The 17,290-nt window shown below is 45.2% G+C and overlaps 1 protein-coding gene across 2 annotated transcripts in view; it reads right to left on the reverse strand.

Moving 5' to 3' along the window:
- LOC134531609 (sodium-dependent nutrient amino acid transporter 1-like) overlaps nt 1–2,768 on the reverse strand; it is a 357,424-nt gene extending 354,656 nt beyond the window's left edge. For both annotated transcript variants that reach the window (XM_063367357.1, XM_063367354.1), the window contains exon 1: nt 2,685–2,768. The gene's annotated coding sequence lies outside the window, so the exon portion shown is untranslated. The remainder of the gene's footprint in view (nt 1–2,684) is intronic.
- Between the last annotated feature and the right edge of the window lie 14,522 nt (nt 2,769–17,290).

Below are 17,290 nucleotides of genomic sequence, written 5' to 3' on the forward strand. Positions count from 1 at the left end.
CTCAGAATGTGTGTCCTTTTCGTTAAATTTACGTAGTAAATCTATCGTCAGGAGTGAATATTTGTTGAATCAAATTATCTTGGTCTCGTATTAGATTAAATCCATACAATTGGTCTGACAGATCGATGATTCTTGTCTTCTTGAAGTAAGTAATTACTTTTTTGAAAGGAATGTAAGGTATCGAAAAAAAAATGTCCTCTAGTTTCGTACAAAATTGGCCTATACGCCTGATATTATACATTTCCTGGTTCGAAGGTATTCCACACATCGAAAATTTAGACTTAAATGCTAGGCACAGCGACAACATACAGTATTTATTTCGTCAGACAGGTATCTTTTATAGAGTCACTTTTCGTAGAGAGAATGATTAATATACTCCATGACAGGTAATAAGTAACAGACTTAAAATTTATTTTAAGCTTTAGTAAATCTTATTATTGGCCTAGAATCGAACCAAGGACGAAAATATTTCCAGTCAATCTAACATTAATAGACGATTTTTTTTGTTGAATTTTAGAATTTGTTCAAAATTTTTAGGTTAATTATTAAAAATTTCCAAGGTGGCGATTAATATGTCATCATCGGATTACTGGAGACTGGTAGATGAGGAATTTAAGCCTCTGAACAAAATGCCAATTCTAAAACCGAAATTTAAGGGGTGATATCACTCCTGTTAATTGAGATAGCTATAACACAGAAACACAAACTTTAAATCAATTTCCATCAAGAATCATCTAACGAAATATTAAGAGTAAGGTTCCAATTAACCTGATATTTCGAAGTTACAAAAATTTCTCCGTATTAGTTTTGAGTATCGTGTTATATGTTTTATATATCTACGGCATATTTTATTTCCTAAAGTGTTAACAAAAATAATAATTACCACTTAAAATATTTAATTTCTATTTGTATCGTCGAGGATGGATGCTACATGCCTAACAGATATTCTTTCGGCGCTTCGTGCGTGAAGGCTATAATAGCAGACAACACTAAGTGCCGCACATACGGTTGCGATACATTTAAAAGCGTAAGTAGAGATAACAATTAAAGTGATATTTTTCGGCTGCATAGAAGTAAGTAGTGTAAGTCTGTTAAATTCCAACAACCAAGTTAAAGTTTTTAAAATAAATTTCTGTAAAATAACAGAAAAGTACAGATATTTAAATTTCATTCGAAGGTATCAATGTGAAAAGTCAACACAAATCGTTTAGTTTGCCAAAGAAGGGTTAGTTGAAACTTGAACCATAATAAATAGTTTAATAATGTATTTACTTAGTAGAAAGTTCTTGCTTTTCGTTAGAACGTTATGTTTATGGGATTCAGGTAACACTTGACTATGGGTTCATGATTGTGCTCTGAAGAGGTCGTGGGTTTGATTGTTACACCACGTTAACTTTTTGGAACTAAATAATTTATTAAGTAAAAATTTTAAAACTCCATGTAAACTTGTGTCCTAGATTGTCAACAACAGATAGAATTAGTGCTATAATTTTTTAGATTTTTCGCTCAAATTAAGCATAAATACTTTAAGTCCACCTAATAGTTTAAGTATGATTTTCTACCAGCAGACCTAAGAATAACTTAATATTTAATTCTTGCCTCGGAAGAGTACAAGTGCTTGCAGCAAGTGCAAAGACTGTTAACGATCCATGAAACAATTAAAAAAAAATTGTAATAGCAGAAACACTTATAAAAAATATATAAGTTGTATAAAAATAGTTAAGTAAAGCTTATATTGAGTACTGCCGGTACACACAGGCACACAATCAATTACAAAACATATCATTTTTTTTTGTTTGTAGCATGCTCAAACGAAGGAGATTTATAAGATACCTATCCAAACACATTAAACAGTTTTAAAAATACTGGAAAATAAATAAATTACAGTCTTTGAAATATTTAAGTACTAATTTGTAAAAAATATTTTAAATTTAACTATAAAGGTATTTAATTTATGAAAAAATTACGTCTATTGAATATTACAAAAGGCTGAGGTAAGAATTGCACTTATTACAATATACATGAGAATATAAAATCACCCCTTAAAATAAAATTCAGGCTACTGCACTGGGTGAAGATATGAAATTAATAGCCATTAAATAAAGAAATAGTTTTGTTATATTCAATGTTCTGAGCCTTACTGCGTGCATTGCCAAACGAACTACAGGATTGCATGTAAAAGAAAAGGACAAACTAAGTGGCGTTTTTTCTGTTTAAAGCCATCTTCAATAATGGATGCTGATACTGTCGAATTAAAGCTGACTTCTTTTGCGTATATAGTAGAGCTCTAAACTTGGTGGTATATGTCCTCAGTTTGTGTATGTTGAATTTTTAATTGTAATTTAAAATAAAATTTTCTCTCAAGATTGAACCTCGAATTTCCATTTCAGTGGGAGGGGGTGGTGTTAGAACACTTTGCTTGTTATTTGCTCTCATATTCTTTCCTTTTGTTGGTGGTGATTACTTGTTTTAAGGGTTTTCCCCCCTTCCGTAACCCTACGGACCCCAATGATTTCATTCTCTGTTCACCTGCAGCCATACAAGCGAGGATGTTGATAACCCTAGTGAAATTACTGAACACCCAGTAGAAACGACGAGAAGAAAGTCACGACACTTGCCTCTTAATTATGACGGCGTGAGTTCCCTGCGGCTACATTGACCCAGACATGTGCGAGGCCACTCACCTGTGACGTGCGGCGCGAACAGCAAACCTGTCGGGCTGGCCGCCGCAGAACTACTGACGGCAGGTCGTGTTGGCGCTCTCTTCTGGACCGGGGGAAGAGGTGGGGCAGGTCGGGGTCTGTGGGAACCCCCTCTCTGTGGCCGCCTGGAAACCCCCTCTCTGGTGACGCCACGGGACACGCTCCACTCCTGGGTCAGAGGAGGGGGCTTTTTAATGTCTGTGGGAACCCCCTCTCTGGAGCTCCCTCGGGAAATGCTCCACTCCAGGGGAAAGGAGGGAGCTGTTACAGGTCTGTGGGAACCCCCTCTCTGGAGCTCCCTCGGGAAATGCTCCACTCCAGGGGAAAGGAGGGAGCTGTTACAGGTCTGTGGGAACCCCCTCTCTGGAGCTCCCTCGGGAAATGCTCCACTCCAGGGGAAAGGAGGGAGCTGTTACAGGTCTGTGGGAACCCCCTCTCTGGAGCTCCCTCGGGAAATGCTCCACTCCAGGGGAAAGGAGGGAGCTGTTACAGGTCTGTGGGAACCCCCTCTCTGGAGCTCCCTCGGGAAATGCTCCACTCCAGGGGAAAGGAGGGAGCTGTTACAGGTCTGTGGGAACCCCCTCTCTGGAGCTCCCTCGGGAAATGCTCCACTCCAGGGGAAAGGAGGGAGCTGTTACAGTTCTGTGGGTACCCCCTCTCTGGAGCTCCCTCGGGAAATGCTCCACTCCAGGGGAAAGGAGGGAGCTGTTACAGGTCTGTGGGAACCCCCTCTCTGGAGCTCCCTCGGGAAATGCTCCACTCCAGGGGAAAGGAGGGAGCTGTTACAGGTCTGTGGGAACCCCCTCTCTGGAGCTCCCTCGGGAAATGCTCCACTCCAGGGGAAAGGAGGGAGCTGTTACAGTTCTGTGGGAACCCCCTCTCTGGAGCTCCCTCGGGAAATGCTCCACTCCAGGGGAAAGGAGGGAGCTGTTACAGGTCTGTGGGAACCCCCTCTCTGGAGCTCCCTCGGGAAATGCTCCACTCCAGGGGAAAGGAGGGAGCTGTTACAGGTCTGTGGGAACCCCCTCTCTGGAGCTCCCTCGGGAAATGCTCCACTCCAGGGGAAAGGAGGGGGTTGTTACAGATCTGTGGGAACCCCCTCTCTGGAGCTCCCTCGGGAAATGCTCCACTCCAGGGGAAAGGAGGGAGCTGTTACAGGTCTGTGGGAACCCCCTCTCTGGAGCTCCCTCGGGAAATGCTCCACTCCAGGGGAAAGGAGGGGGTTGTTACAGGTCTGTGGGAACCCCTCTCTGGAGCTCCCTCGGGAAATGCTCCACTCCAGGGGAAAGGAGGGAGCTGTTACAGGTCTGTGGGAACCCCCTCTCTGGAGCTCCCTCGGGAAATGCTCCACTCCAGGGGAAAGGAGGGGGCTGTTACAGGTCTGTGGGAACCCCTCTCTGGAGCTCCCTCGGGAAATGCTCCACTCCAGGGGAAAGGAGGGGGCTGTTACAGGTCTGTGGGAACCCCTTCTCTGGAGCTCCCTCGGGAAATGCTCCACTCCAGGGGAAAGGAGGGGGCTGTTACAGGTCTGTGGGAACCCCCTCTCTGGAGCTCCCTCGGGAAATGCTCCACTCCAGGGGAAAGGAGGGAGCTGTTACAGGTCTGTGGGAACCCCCTCTCTGGAGCTCCCTCGGGAAATGCTCCACTCCAGGGGAAAGGAGGGAGCTGTTACAGGTCTGTGGGAACCCCCTCTCTGGAGCTCCCTCGGGAAATGCTCCACTCCAGGGGAAAGGAGGGGGCTGTTACAGGTCTGTGGGAACCCCCTCTCTGGAGCTCCCTCGGGAAATTCTCCACTCCAGGGGAAAGGAGGGAGCTGTTACAGGTCTGTGGGAACCCCCTCTCTGGAGCTCCCTCGGGAAATGCTCCACTCCAGGGGAAAGGAGGGGGTTGTTACAGGTCTGTGGGAACCCCTCTCTGGAGCTCCCTCGGGAAATGCTCCACTCCAGGGGAAAGGAGGGAGCTGTTACAGGTCTGTGGGAACCCCCTCTCTGGAGCTCCCTCGGGAAATGCTCCACTCCAGGGGAAAGGAGGGGGTTGTTACAGGTCTGTGGGAACCCCTCTCTGGAGCTCCCTCGGGAAATGCTCCACTCCAGGGGAAAGGAGGGAGCTGTTACAGGTCTGTGGGAACCCCCTCTCTGGAGCTCCCTCGGGAAATGCTCCACTCCAGGGGAAAGGAGGGAGCTGTTACAGGTCTGTGGGAACCCCCTCTCTGGAGCTCCCTCGGGAAATGCACCACTCCAGGGGAAAGGAGGGGGTTGTTACAGGTCTGTGGGAACCCCTCTCTGAGAGCTCCCTCGGGAAATGCTCCACTCCAGGGGAAAGGAGGGAGCTGTTACAGGTCTGTGGGAACCCCCTCTCTGGAGCTCCCTCGGGAAATGCTCCACTCCAGGGGAAAGGAGGGAGCTGTTACAGGTCTGTGGGAACCCCCTCTCTGGAGCTCCCTCGGGAAATGCTCCACTCCAGGGGAAAGGAGGGGGTTGTTACAGGTCTGTGGGAACCCCTCTCTGGAGCTCCCTCGGGAAATGCTCCACTCCAGGGGAAAGGAGGGAGCTGTTACAGGTCTGTGGGAACCCCCTCTCTGGAGCTCCCTCGGGAAATGCTCCACTCCAGGGGAAAGGAGGGAGCTGTTACAGGTCTGTGGGAACCCCCTCTCTGGAGCTCCCTCGGGAAATGCTCCACTCCAGGGGAAAGGAGGGAGCTGTTACAGGTCTGTGGGAACCCCCTCTCTGGAGCTCCCTCGGGAAATGCTCCACTCCAGGGGAAAGGAGGGAGCTGTTACAGGTCTGTGGGAACCCCCTGTCTGGAGCTCCCTCGGGAAATGCTCCACTCCAGGGGAAAGGAGGGAGCTGTTACAGGTCTGTGGGAACCCCCTCTCTGGAGCTCCCTCGGGAAATGCTCCACTCCAGGGGAAACGAGGGAGCTGTTACAGGTCTGTGGGAACCCCCTCTCTGGAGCTCCCTCGGGAAATGCTCCACTCCAGGGGAAAGGAGGGAGCTGTTACAGGTCTGTGGGAACCCCCTCTCTGGAGCTCCCTCGGGAAATGCTCCACTCCAGGGGAAACGAGGGAGCTGTTACAGGTCTGTGGGAACCCCCTCTCTGGAGCTCCCTCGGGAAATTCTCCACTCCAGGGGAAAGGAGGGAGCTGTTACAGGTCTGTGGAAACCCCCTCTCTGGAGCTCCCTCGGGAAATGCTCCACTCCAGGGGAAAGGAGGGGGTTGTTACAGGTCTGTGGGAACCCCTCTCTGGAGCTCCCTCGGGAAATGCTCCACTCCAGGGGAAAGGAGGGGGTTGTTACAGGTCTGTGGGAACCCCCTCTCTGGAGCTCCCTCGGGAAATGCTCCACTCCAGGGGAAAGGAGGGAGCTGTTACAGGTCTGTGGGAACCCCCTCTCTGGAGCTCCCTCGGGAAATGCTCCACTCCAGGGGAAAGGAGGGAGCTGTTACAGGTCTGTGGGAACCCCCTCTCTGGAGCTCCCTCGGGAAATGCTCCACTCCAGGGGAAAGGAGGGGGCTGTTACAGGTCTGTGGGAACCCCCTCTCTGGAGCTCCCTCGGGAAATGCTCCACTCCAGGGGAAAGGAGGGAGCTGTTACAGGTCTGTGGGAACCCCCTCTCTGGAGCTCCCTCGGGAAATGCTCCACTCCAGGGGAAAGATGGGAGCTGTTACAGGTCTGTGGGAACCCCCTCTCTGGAGCTCCCTCGGGAAATTCTCCACTCCAGGGGAAAGGAGGGAGCTGTTACAGGTCTGTGGGAACCCCCTCTCTGGAGCTCCCTCGGGAAATGCTCCACTCCAGGGGAAAGGAGGGAGCTGTTACAGGTCTGTGGGAACCCCCTCTCTGGAGCTCCCTCGGGAAATGCTCCACTCCAGGGGAAAGGAGGGAGCTGTTACAGGTCTGTGGGAACCCCCTCTCTGGAGCTCCCTCGGGAAATGCTCCACTCCAGGGGAAAGGAGGGAGCTGTTACAGGTCTGTGGGAACCCCCTCTCTGGAGCTCCCTCGGGAAATGCTCCACTCCAGGGGAAAGGAGGGAGCTGTTACAGGTCTGTGGGAACCCCCTCTCTGGAGCTCCCTCGGGAAATGCTCCACTCCAGGGGAAAGGAGGGAGCTGTTACAGGTCTGTGGGAACCCCCTCTCTGGAGCTCCCTCGGGAAATGCTCCACTCCAGGGGAAACGAGGGAGCTGTTACAGGTCTGTGGGAACCCCCTCTCTGGAGCTCCCTCGGGAAATGCTCCACTCCAGGGGAAAGGAGGGAGCTGTTACAGGTCTGTGGGAACCCCCTCTCTGGAGCTCCCTCGGGAAATGCTCCACTCCAGGGGAAAGGAGGGAGCTGTTACAGGTCTGTGGGAAACCCCCCTCTCTGGAGCTCCCTCGGGAAATGCTCCACTCCAGGGGAAAGGAGGGAGCTGTTACAGTTCTGTGGGAACCCCCTCTCTGGAGCTCCCTCGGGAAATGCTCCACTCCAGGGGAAAGGAGGGAGCTGTTACAGGTCTGTGGGAACCCCCTCTCTGGAGCTCCCTCGGGAAATGCTCCACTCCAGGGAAAAGGAGGGAGCTGTTACAGGTCTGTGGGAACCCCCTCTCTGGAGCTCCCTCGGGAAATGCTCCACTCCAGGGGAAAGGAGGGAGCTGTTACAGTTCTGTGGGAACCCCCTCTCTGGAGCTCCCTCGGGAAATGCTCCACTCCAGGGGAAAGGAGGGAGCTGTTACAGGTCTGTGGGAACCCCCTCTCTGGAGCTCCCTCGGGAAATGCTCCACTCCAGGGGAAAGGAGGGAGCTGTTACAGTTCTGTGGGAACCCCCTCTCTGGAGCTCCCTCGGGAAATGCTCCACTCCAGGGGAAAGGAGGGAGCTGTTACAGGTCTGTGGGAACCCCCTCTCTGGAGCTCCCTCGGGAAATGCTCCACTCCAGGGGAAAGGAGGGAGCTGTTACAGGTCTGTGGGAACCCCCTCTCTGGAGCTCCCTCGGGAAATACTCCACTCCAGGGGAAAGGAGGGGGTTGTTACAGGTCTGTGGGAACCCCCTCTCTGGAGCTCCCTCGGGAAATGCTCCACTCCAGGGGAAAGGAGGGAGCTGTTACAGGTCTGTGGGAACCCCCTCTCTGGAGCTCCCTCGGGAAATGCTCCACTCCAGGGGAAAGGAGGGAGCTGTTACAGGTCTGTGGGAACCCCCTCTCTGGAGCTCCCACTGGACATGCTCCACTCCAGGGGAAAGGAGGGGGCTGTTACAGGTCTGTGGGAACCCCCTCTCTGGAGCTCCCACTGGACATGCTCCACTCCAGGGGAAAGGAGGGGGCTGTTACAGGTCTGTGGGAACCCCTTCTCTGGAGCTCCCTCGGGAAATGCTCCACTCCAGGGGAAAGGAGGGAGCTGTTACAGGTCTGTGGGAACCCCCTCTCTGGAGCTCCCACTGGACATGCTCCACTCCAGGGGAAAGGAGGGGGCTGTTACAGGTCTGTGGGAACCCCCTCTCTGGAGCTCCCTCGGGAAATGCTCCACTCCAGGGGAAAGGAGGGAGCTGTTACAGGTCTGTGGGAACCCCCTCTCTGGAGCTCCCTCGGGAAATGCTCCACTCCAGGGGAAAGGAGGGAGCTGTTACAGGTCTGTGGGAACCCCCTCTCTGGAGCTCCCACTGGACATGCTCCACTCCAGGGGAAAGGAGGGGGCTGTTACAGGTCTGTGGGAACCCCCTCTCTGGAGCTCCCTCGGGAAATGCTCCACTCCAGGGGAAAGGAGGGGGCTGTTACAGGTCTGTGGGAACCCCCTCTCTGGAGCTCCCTCGGGAAATGCTCCACTCCAGGGGAAAGGAGGGAGCTGTTACAGGTCTGTGGGAACCCCCTCTCTGGAGCTCCCTCGGGAAATGCTCCACTCCAGGGGAAAGGAGGGAGCTGTTACAGGTCTGTGGGAACCCCCTCTCTGGAGCTCCCTCGGGAAATGCTCCACTCCAGGGGAAAGGAGGGGGCTGTTACAGGTCTGTGGGAACCCCCTCTCTGGAGCTCCCTCGGGAAATGCTCCACTCCAGGGGAAAGGAGGGAGCTGTTACAGGTCTGTGGGAACCCCCTCTCTGGAGCTCCCTCGGGAAATGCTCCACTCCAGGGGAAAGGAGGGAGCTGTTACAGGTCTGTGGGAACCCCCTCTCTGGAGCTCCCTTGGGAAATGCTCCACTCCAGGGGAAAGGAGGGGGCTGTTACAGGTCTGTGGGAACCCCCTCTCTGGAGCTCCCTCGGGAAATGCTCCACTCCAGGGGAAAGGAGGGAGCTGTTACAGGTCTGTGGGAACCCGTCTTCTGGCGCACCAATGCAAGGTAGTCACATGATGTCACAATATTTTTCGATTTTGATGTGTTATACACTATCTGGTTAGCCAGATGGAAGCTCTCATTTTGGATGACATCATCGCTGCTCCCTTCAGTAGTATGTATTGGCCGGAGCTTGGACTCGCGTCGGCACGAGGATTGAGAATGGGATAGGCCATCTTGGATTGTGACGTCAAGGCGACCATATTGGATGACCTTGACCTTGACTTGACCATTATCTTCAAAATTGCCCAAAATTAGCCAAAATTAGCCAAAAAATCTCAAAAAATCTGAAAAAATTAAAATTTTCGTTTTCTTATTCAAAAATTAAAAAATTAGGATTCCGGAAAAACCTGAAAAGACTTTTGCCTTAGAAAGATCACATAATCCTTATTGAGGTTTAAGCATCCATGTCTACAGCCTCCGATAAGCCTCTGACTTCATCTAGGATTATGACGTCACCATTGCAATTTCCGATATGGCCGCCATTTTGAAAATCATTATTTGTTACCAGATTATAATAAAATTACTACAATTTATGAAAAAATTAATTAAATAAATTGTAATAAAAAATTATTTTAAAAACGCACTTACGTCATGGAGATAGGAGTCCTCTGTTCGAACCCATTGAAGGTAAAAACATAAAAAATGGCGATCGATCCTTCCTTCACGGAAGCCGCCGGCAGACTGACCTCCCACCACTTATGTCAAGGTATATATCTCTTCAGCTAGTATGACATCATGTCCGCCATCTTGAAAATTCGTAATGTCCATGCTAGAAATTCAGGAACAATTTTAAAAATTATAAAACAATAATTAAGTTTTAATACAATTTTACTTAAAAAGCACCATTGCACATATCGTTACGGCCGTCATCTTGGATTTTATAAATGTTGCATGTTTCGTTACGCCCACCATCTTGGATGAGTATGTCATTGTTAAACTTTTCGTTACACCCCTCCGTATTGGATTCTATATCGTTGACCATTTCGTTACGACCGCCATCTTGAAAAACCGTAAATTTAATGCTAGAAATTTGGGAAAAATTCAAAAATTAAATTAAATTTTATTAATCAAATTTTATGCTTTGAAATTCTCGGTTCAAACCCGGTAAGAGCAAAAATAAAAACAAATATCGATAGACCATTTTTTCATGGAAGACACCTGCAGACTGACCTCCCACCACCAATACCAAGGTAGGTATATATCGTCAGCTGGTATGGCGTCATGTCCGCCATTTTGTTTTCGTCTACTGGAGGCCACCATATTGTTTTCGTTTACTAGAGTGTGCTGATGCGATTATAGTTAAAGTTTAACCCGCTAGAGTGCAGTTATAGTTTATTACTGTGGCACCCGCCATCTTGACATTTGGGTACCATCTTAGAAATCCGTAATTATTTAGCTAGAGATTCGGCAAAAATTCCAAAATTCATCAAAAAATCACTTATCATTATTGGTGCTATATATTTCCGTCCTTGGTTCAATCCTTTGGCGATGTAAAAATATTTAATTTTATGTAAAAATAATAATATTAATATATATGGTGGAATCATCTAAAAGAAGCTTAGTTTCCTACCCAACCAGCATCCATTAAGATGTTATGTTCGACATCTTGGAAATTCGTAATAATTAACCTAGAATTTCTGGAAAAAGTTCAAAATAATCAAAAAACCACTCATTAATATGATGATTGGATCAATGGATTCCTGTCCATGGATAGATCCTTGATCAAATCTAAAACAATATAATTTCAGGTAAAACCAAACTAATTTAATTAAAATTATCGTATAGGTTACAGGTTGTCGAAATAAAGCTACAAATAATTTTAAAACATTATATAAGTTTTGAAATACAAACAAGTAAATTACTAGCGTTTCCTGATTTCTACAGTCTTCTTAGAAGCCGAAGCGAACCATTTGCATGCCTTGACTTTAGTTTTCGAGTCAGTTGTACATAATAGATGATTAACCAGGCATGTCTATTCGGTAGCCAGACACATAATAGGGCGGCTGGGCACATCCAGTTGGTGGTTAGTCACATTCAGTTCATGGCCAGGCACGTATTTTGACGGTCAGGCACACCAAGTAGGTGTCAATACGCGCCCAGTAGATAGCCAAAAATGTCTATTTAACTTTCAGGAATGTACGCCCGTTAGGTGATAAGTCATATCTAGTCGGTAGCCAGACGTATATAGTAGGTGGTCAAACACAACCAATCAGTAGCCAAAATGTATTTTCCGTCGATACTTTGTGGTCATTTTAATCAGTTCACGCAAAAAAAAAAAAGCATATAGGCCAAGCATCTCCGAAACACGAGCCCAGGTAATTTTCAAAATAGACAATCAGGCACATCCAGTCGGTGGTTAGTCACATTCAGTTCGCGGCAAGGCACATATTTGACGGTCAGATACGTTCAGTAGGTGGCAAGACGTGACCAGTCGGTGGTCAGGCATGTATATTCAGTGATTAGACATGTATTTAGCTTACAGCCATATTAAGGTTGTTGGCTAGACAAGTCCAGTTGGTGGTTAGGCATATCCAGTCGGTGGCCAGGCACATCCAGTAGTTGTTGGCTAGAAACCTCTAGTCTGTGCTCGTTGGTAGATACGCCTTTCTTTTCAGTAGCCAGACATGTAATCGTCGTCAAGGTGCATTCAGTTTGTGGCCAAGCGTCTCCGAACCAAAAGGTGTCATTCACCGATATGCGATCAAAATTTTAAACAGGTAATTTTCAATATCAGACGTATAGGCTAGATATCTCCGAACCATGAGAACAAACATGGCCTGAGTAAGTACATATCAAACCGACACCAAATAAGGAAGCACATTAAATAAAGGAAACACATGTGTACGAAAATTCGATGCGTATGATACGATCTCGTCACAGGAATACGATCCCGAAAATATACAGTCTGCTTCAATTGAGCTACAGCTTCAAGTGCTCCTAGCTACAAATGCTCCAATTGCTGCAAAAGCACCAAAGCTCCCAGTGCTCAAAGCTACAAATGCTCCAATTGCTGCAAAAGCTCCAATGGTCCAATTGCCCATTAGCTACAAGTGCTCCAAGAGCTCCAAATCTCTATTCGCTCCAACACGTAATGCTCACGCAATTGACACGCAATACACGCAATGTACACGCAGTGTAGGCAATTTACACGTAATGACTACGCAATGTTCACGCAGGTCAAGCATTTAATGAAAACGAAGCACATTTGGTAGGACATTCTACAAAAATGGAAGCGCATTTAACGAAAATGAGGTGCATTTTCACGCACAATCAACTCAGTAGGATTCGATTGACAATGTTAAGTTAAGATATAATGCCTCCAACAGTCTATGATCAAACAGTTTTTAGTACCATAACTCATTGGCTCGAATAGTCATTGGCTTAATCAGTCTATGACTCCAACAGTCTTTTGGCTCCAAATGCCATTGGCTCCAACAGTCAATGGCTCCAACAGTCATTAACTCCAACATTCTTTGTCTCCAACTATCAATGACATCAAAAGTATTTAACTCTCAAAATATTCTTAGGCCTAGCACTATTTGACTAAAAGACTAGGAGGCTACGAAGAAATGAGACTACAGGACTGCTTGACCATATGAATACTTGACTACGAAGCTACAAGTCTACAAGGCTCCAATTGCTGCATCTTTCTTCTGCTGAATTTCCTCATTGCCTTCAACTGCTCCAGCAGCATTATGTTATAAGATTCCAAGGCTACTTGGTTACGTAGCTACAAGTCTACGAGGCACCAAGCCATCATGACTATGCAACTACGAGCCATGAGGTTACGAGACTACGCGACTACAAGTCTACAAGGTTTCAAAATTACGAGGCTACTGGACTACGAAGCATCAGGAACGCAAGTCTATGTGGCTACGAGACTACTTGGCTCTAACTGTCTTGGACTCCATTCATTAGAGAGATTTAAGTTATCTCATGCAAAATAACTCGTTGCAAGAAGTGCCGATTCTTGTCAAGAGATGACGCCACTTGTTGCTTGCAGGTAAAGGTTAATTAGTATTTTTATGTGGGATGCGGGATGCTAACTAACAATCGAAAAACAAAGATGGCTTTGCTAGACACCAAGGAGAAGGAAGTTCGTCTTGCATGTTAGTGTTTCTCAGTATTTATTATTTAACCGAGTAATGGTTTTTTTACCATCAAAAAAATATTGTAAGTGCTGATTTAGTAGCAGAAATTCACTAATTAAATATAACCTTGAATAAAGTGATATGATTCATTTGGTAAAAGATCCTTCATGCAGAGATTGGTTTCTCAGAAATAACCAAAAGCATTTGGAAAAAACACTGAAATAGTCAGGAGATCACGGAGAAAATCATAAAAATATTGGCAAGAATAATCAGTAGCACATGGAGAAAACCATCATAATATTGGCAAGAATAATCAGGAGTCGCGAACTGTCGGACCTACATTATGGATAGAATCTATTACAAGAAAATAGATGAAATAATTAAGCTATTTTACGCTTCTATAGATCCAAGAATCCCCGAACAATGATTTATGCTTACAACAGAACCAAAAGGTCCAGAACCATTTAGTCATCAATCCTGAGTACGGACCTGACAATGTACAATCTACGAAAAGGACACAAAATGGATACACATTCGACAAAAAGGACACACACTGGACACACAGACAATAATAAAAGCACACACACTAGACACACGCTGCTTGCCAACAATTGAAACCACATTCTGTGTTGTACAGACAGTCACATTTTTATGTGGAACTAGCTGCCCGACCCGGCTTAACACGGCTATACTAATGGAAAAAAATTAAGCCACATCTCCCATTTACAGTAATGGTAAATAAAAAAAAAATTCAGTGAAAATTTATTGCAATGCTGTATAATGTACCAGAGAGAAAATGAATAGCACCGATGGTTTCCCGACTCGTGCACGCAACGTACAACTGATGTACCCGTACTTCGCTACGGCAGTCTACAGGCAGATGACTCTTGCGCCGCTCATTAAACATGCCCCTCCTTGTGGGTACGCCACTGCCGCGTGATGCCCGTTGCCATGGAGACGCAGAAGGCATGAACAATGCAAAATCCTGTTCTCATGCAGACAAAGTACCCACTGTTGCCTGGTTTTAACCACCCATGGGATCTAATTTTCAGAAAATGTCATCCTGCGTAGCATAAGGAACATTACTGTGAAGTTTCAAGTCTGTAAAATATATATACTTGAAAAAAAAGGGGTAATTTTTGATATTTAAAGTATCCGCAAAATTTCAACGGTGATGAGGACTGCACTAACAATGAAATAGTCGTTGCCATAGAGACGAATAAAGCATCAACAAAGCAACAGCCGTTGCCATGGTGATTTCCTACCAAAAACTGGAAATTTTGCTATATTACGCCCCCGAAACTCCCCTTGGGATCGGATTTCCGCAGAATCCATTCTTAGTGAGCGTCTACATCACAAAATGAGTAACTATGCTAAATTTCAAGTCAATCGGGTGTATAGTTTTAGAGATCTCGTGATGAGTGAGTCAGTGAGTGGTATTTCGCTTTTATATATATATATATATATATATATATATATATATATATATATATATATATATGTATATATATATGTATATATACACACACATACATACAAGTCCTTGTCAGTATTGTAACGGGAGAGGAAAATTATTGATGGTCCGAAAAATGAAAATTAATTAAAAATAATAAAAATAATTCTAGTAAAACAAAAAAAATTAAACACAGAGAGAGGAAAAAAAAACAATATATTAGGTTTGCGATTTAAAGTGATAAAAAGTATTTAAATACTAATTGAACTCTTATGAGGGTACTGATTGCTTCGTTGTTAATATCACACGGGTGTTTTTTACTTGTATGGGAAAATTAAGAATGATAATGTATCTAGTGCGTGGCAACAATGTTAATAGGCAATAGGAAATAAATTTTTAGCGCCTGCAGCATTGTCAACACACACTTCGTACGTGTACTGCATGTTGTATCTAACCCCCTCCAACGCATTTGATTCTAAATTGGACTTTTAGTAAGTATCCCTTATGCTATTGATAATATAATATGCCTATAGCCTATAGCCTTCCTCGATAAATGTACTATCCAACACTGAAAGAATTTTTCAAATCGGACCAGTGGTTCCTGAGATTAGCGCGTTCAAACAAACAAACAAACTCTTCAGCTTTATAATATTAGTATAGATAATGCCCGTGGATACTACCCATTCAATTAAATTTTTGACTCAATTGTTAAAAGTTATTTTCTTCTAGAACTGTTAATCAAATTCGATGTGTGCCATCATTCGTCTCACAAATAGTTGAAGAACGTTGTGGTCACCAGTCTTGATTGTTGCAATAATTGAACCTTTCATCCACATAACTTTAATTTCTTACGGAAAACTCTGTGTACCGTAGCACATGTAATTACCATTTCAGAAGCTTTCGTGTGGTTTTTTTTTTAGGACTTTTGTAAATTTCTCAAAGATTGTTTTGTCATATTCCCCCAATCACTTTTTTTTTAATATTGACGCTTCTATTTCTAGGAAATGTTATTGCCAGTCTCTTAACGCATATTCAATAATAGGTTGCTTATTAAATGGTCTGTGGTAATTTCGTTGAGTATGTGAGACTGATTTTGTTTCAATAGGCCACACCATATTACGTGCAGGCTCTTTAATAGTCACCATTACACAATTGCCTGAAAAATACAAAGACAGTAATTTATACAATAGGTTGTCACAAAACATTTCCATAAATTACTGTAATTCGCTTCAAACGGTAGGCCTATGTGGTAGTTTCCGCACAACAAAGTTTTAAAACCCTTATCACTACACTTCCTGACATTTTATTCATATGTAGATATTATTTTACTATAAAATTAGTGTAATTTTTTACTAACTAGGCTTTAAATACATCAGCAACCACTCTAATTAACATAATTTATTATTTATATATGTAGGAGTCTATGTGTTCGCCTACATATTTTGTACGAATGTTGCATCACATGCTATGCCTAACTCTTTTAATCCAAGCCTAAAACGTAAGCCACGAGTAAATTATTTTTTTAGCAAATAATTATGACTACAAGGAATAAATTATTACAAGTTAATGAAATTGAATAAATAATTAAAATAAAAAAACAATTTCATTTTCATTATTTTACATACCATATGAAATACAGAACAGTGTAGTACATGCATTAAAAAAAGCCTGTTATAATACAATTTTATTCAAAAATAATTCCTTATTCTTCACACATATAATTTTAAAAAAAACTGACAGTTAAAAAGAAAAGGTCATATTATGTACAGCCCAATATTCGAAACAACATTGTCTGTGTTTACAATTTTGTACACAAATTGTAAAGTATATATTTGATTAAATCAATTTATGTGCACTATTTTCAAGTAAATATGTCTTTTATACTTCTGTATACATCCACATGGTAGGGTATAAATTCCATCCTCATAATTATAACGTTTATCATTCTCCAGACTAAAAGCCAGCCTGTTGTTGCACTCTGTAAACAGTTCGATCTTGCGAGATCGTATTGAATTTACGTTAACACACATCTGATGGTTCTGTTATATGGCTGCTTAGTAATAATTTTGTTCTGCACAAAACACTATTGAATTCCTTTGATATTTTCCATATTACCGTTGCTCACTGCTGCACTTGTAGGTGTAGAGCTTCGAACGTAGGCCCACGAACACAGAAATGATCCTACTTTAACACTTACCCTTAAATTTGCCCACCATTTCATAATTATGGGCGAATAACAAAGGTGCTCAATAAGATAAGCAAATATGTCGAACTGTTCTAGGAAGAATGCATCATCGATAATAGCTACCTTTGTAAAAGTCCTCGGTGCATATTTGGTAAATGAATCTGACAGTCGCTATCGTGCCGGGCCTCACTGAAGTGTCACGCAGTCTTCGGGCGTGTCGACTGAATGCAGCAAGTTGCAGGCCGGGACTAAGAAGAGGGTCACGCAGCTGTGGAGTCTCCGGCAGCTGCCAGCAGGCGTCGCGCGTGTCGACTGAATGCAGCAAGTTGCAGGCCGGGACTTGGAAGAGGGTCACGCAGCTGTGGAGTCTCCGGCAGCTGCCAGTAGGGGTCGCGCGTCTCGACTGAATGCAGCAAGTTGCAGGCCGGGACTTGGAAGAGGGTCACGCAGCTGTGGAGTCTCCGGCAGCTGCCAGCAGGCGTCGCGCGTGTCGACTGAATGCAGCAAGTTGCAGGCCGGGACTTAGGGTCACGCAGCTGTAAAGTCTCCGGCAGCTGCAAGCAGG

This window comes from Bacillus rossius, chromosome 5 (assembly GCF_032445375.1).
Source record: "Bacillus rossius redtenbacheri isolate Brsri chromosome 5, Brsri_v3, whole genome shotgun sequence".
NCBI lineage: Eukaryota > Metazoa > Arthropoda > Insecta > Phasmatodea > Bacillidae > Bacillus > Bacillus rossius.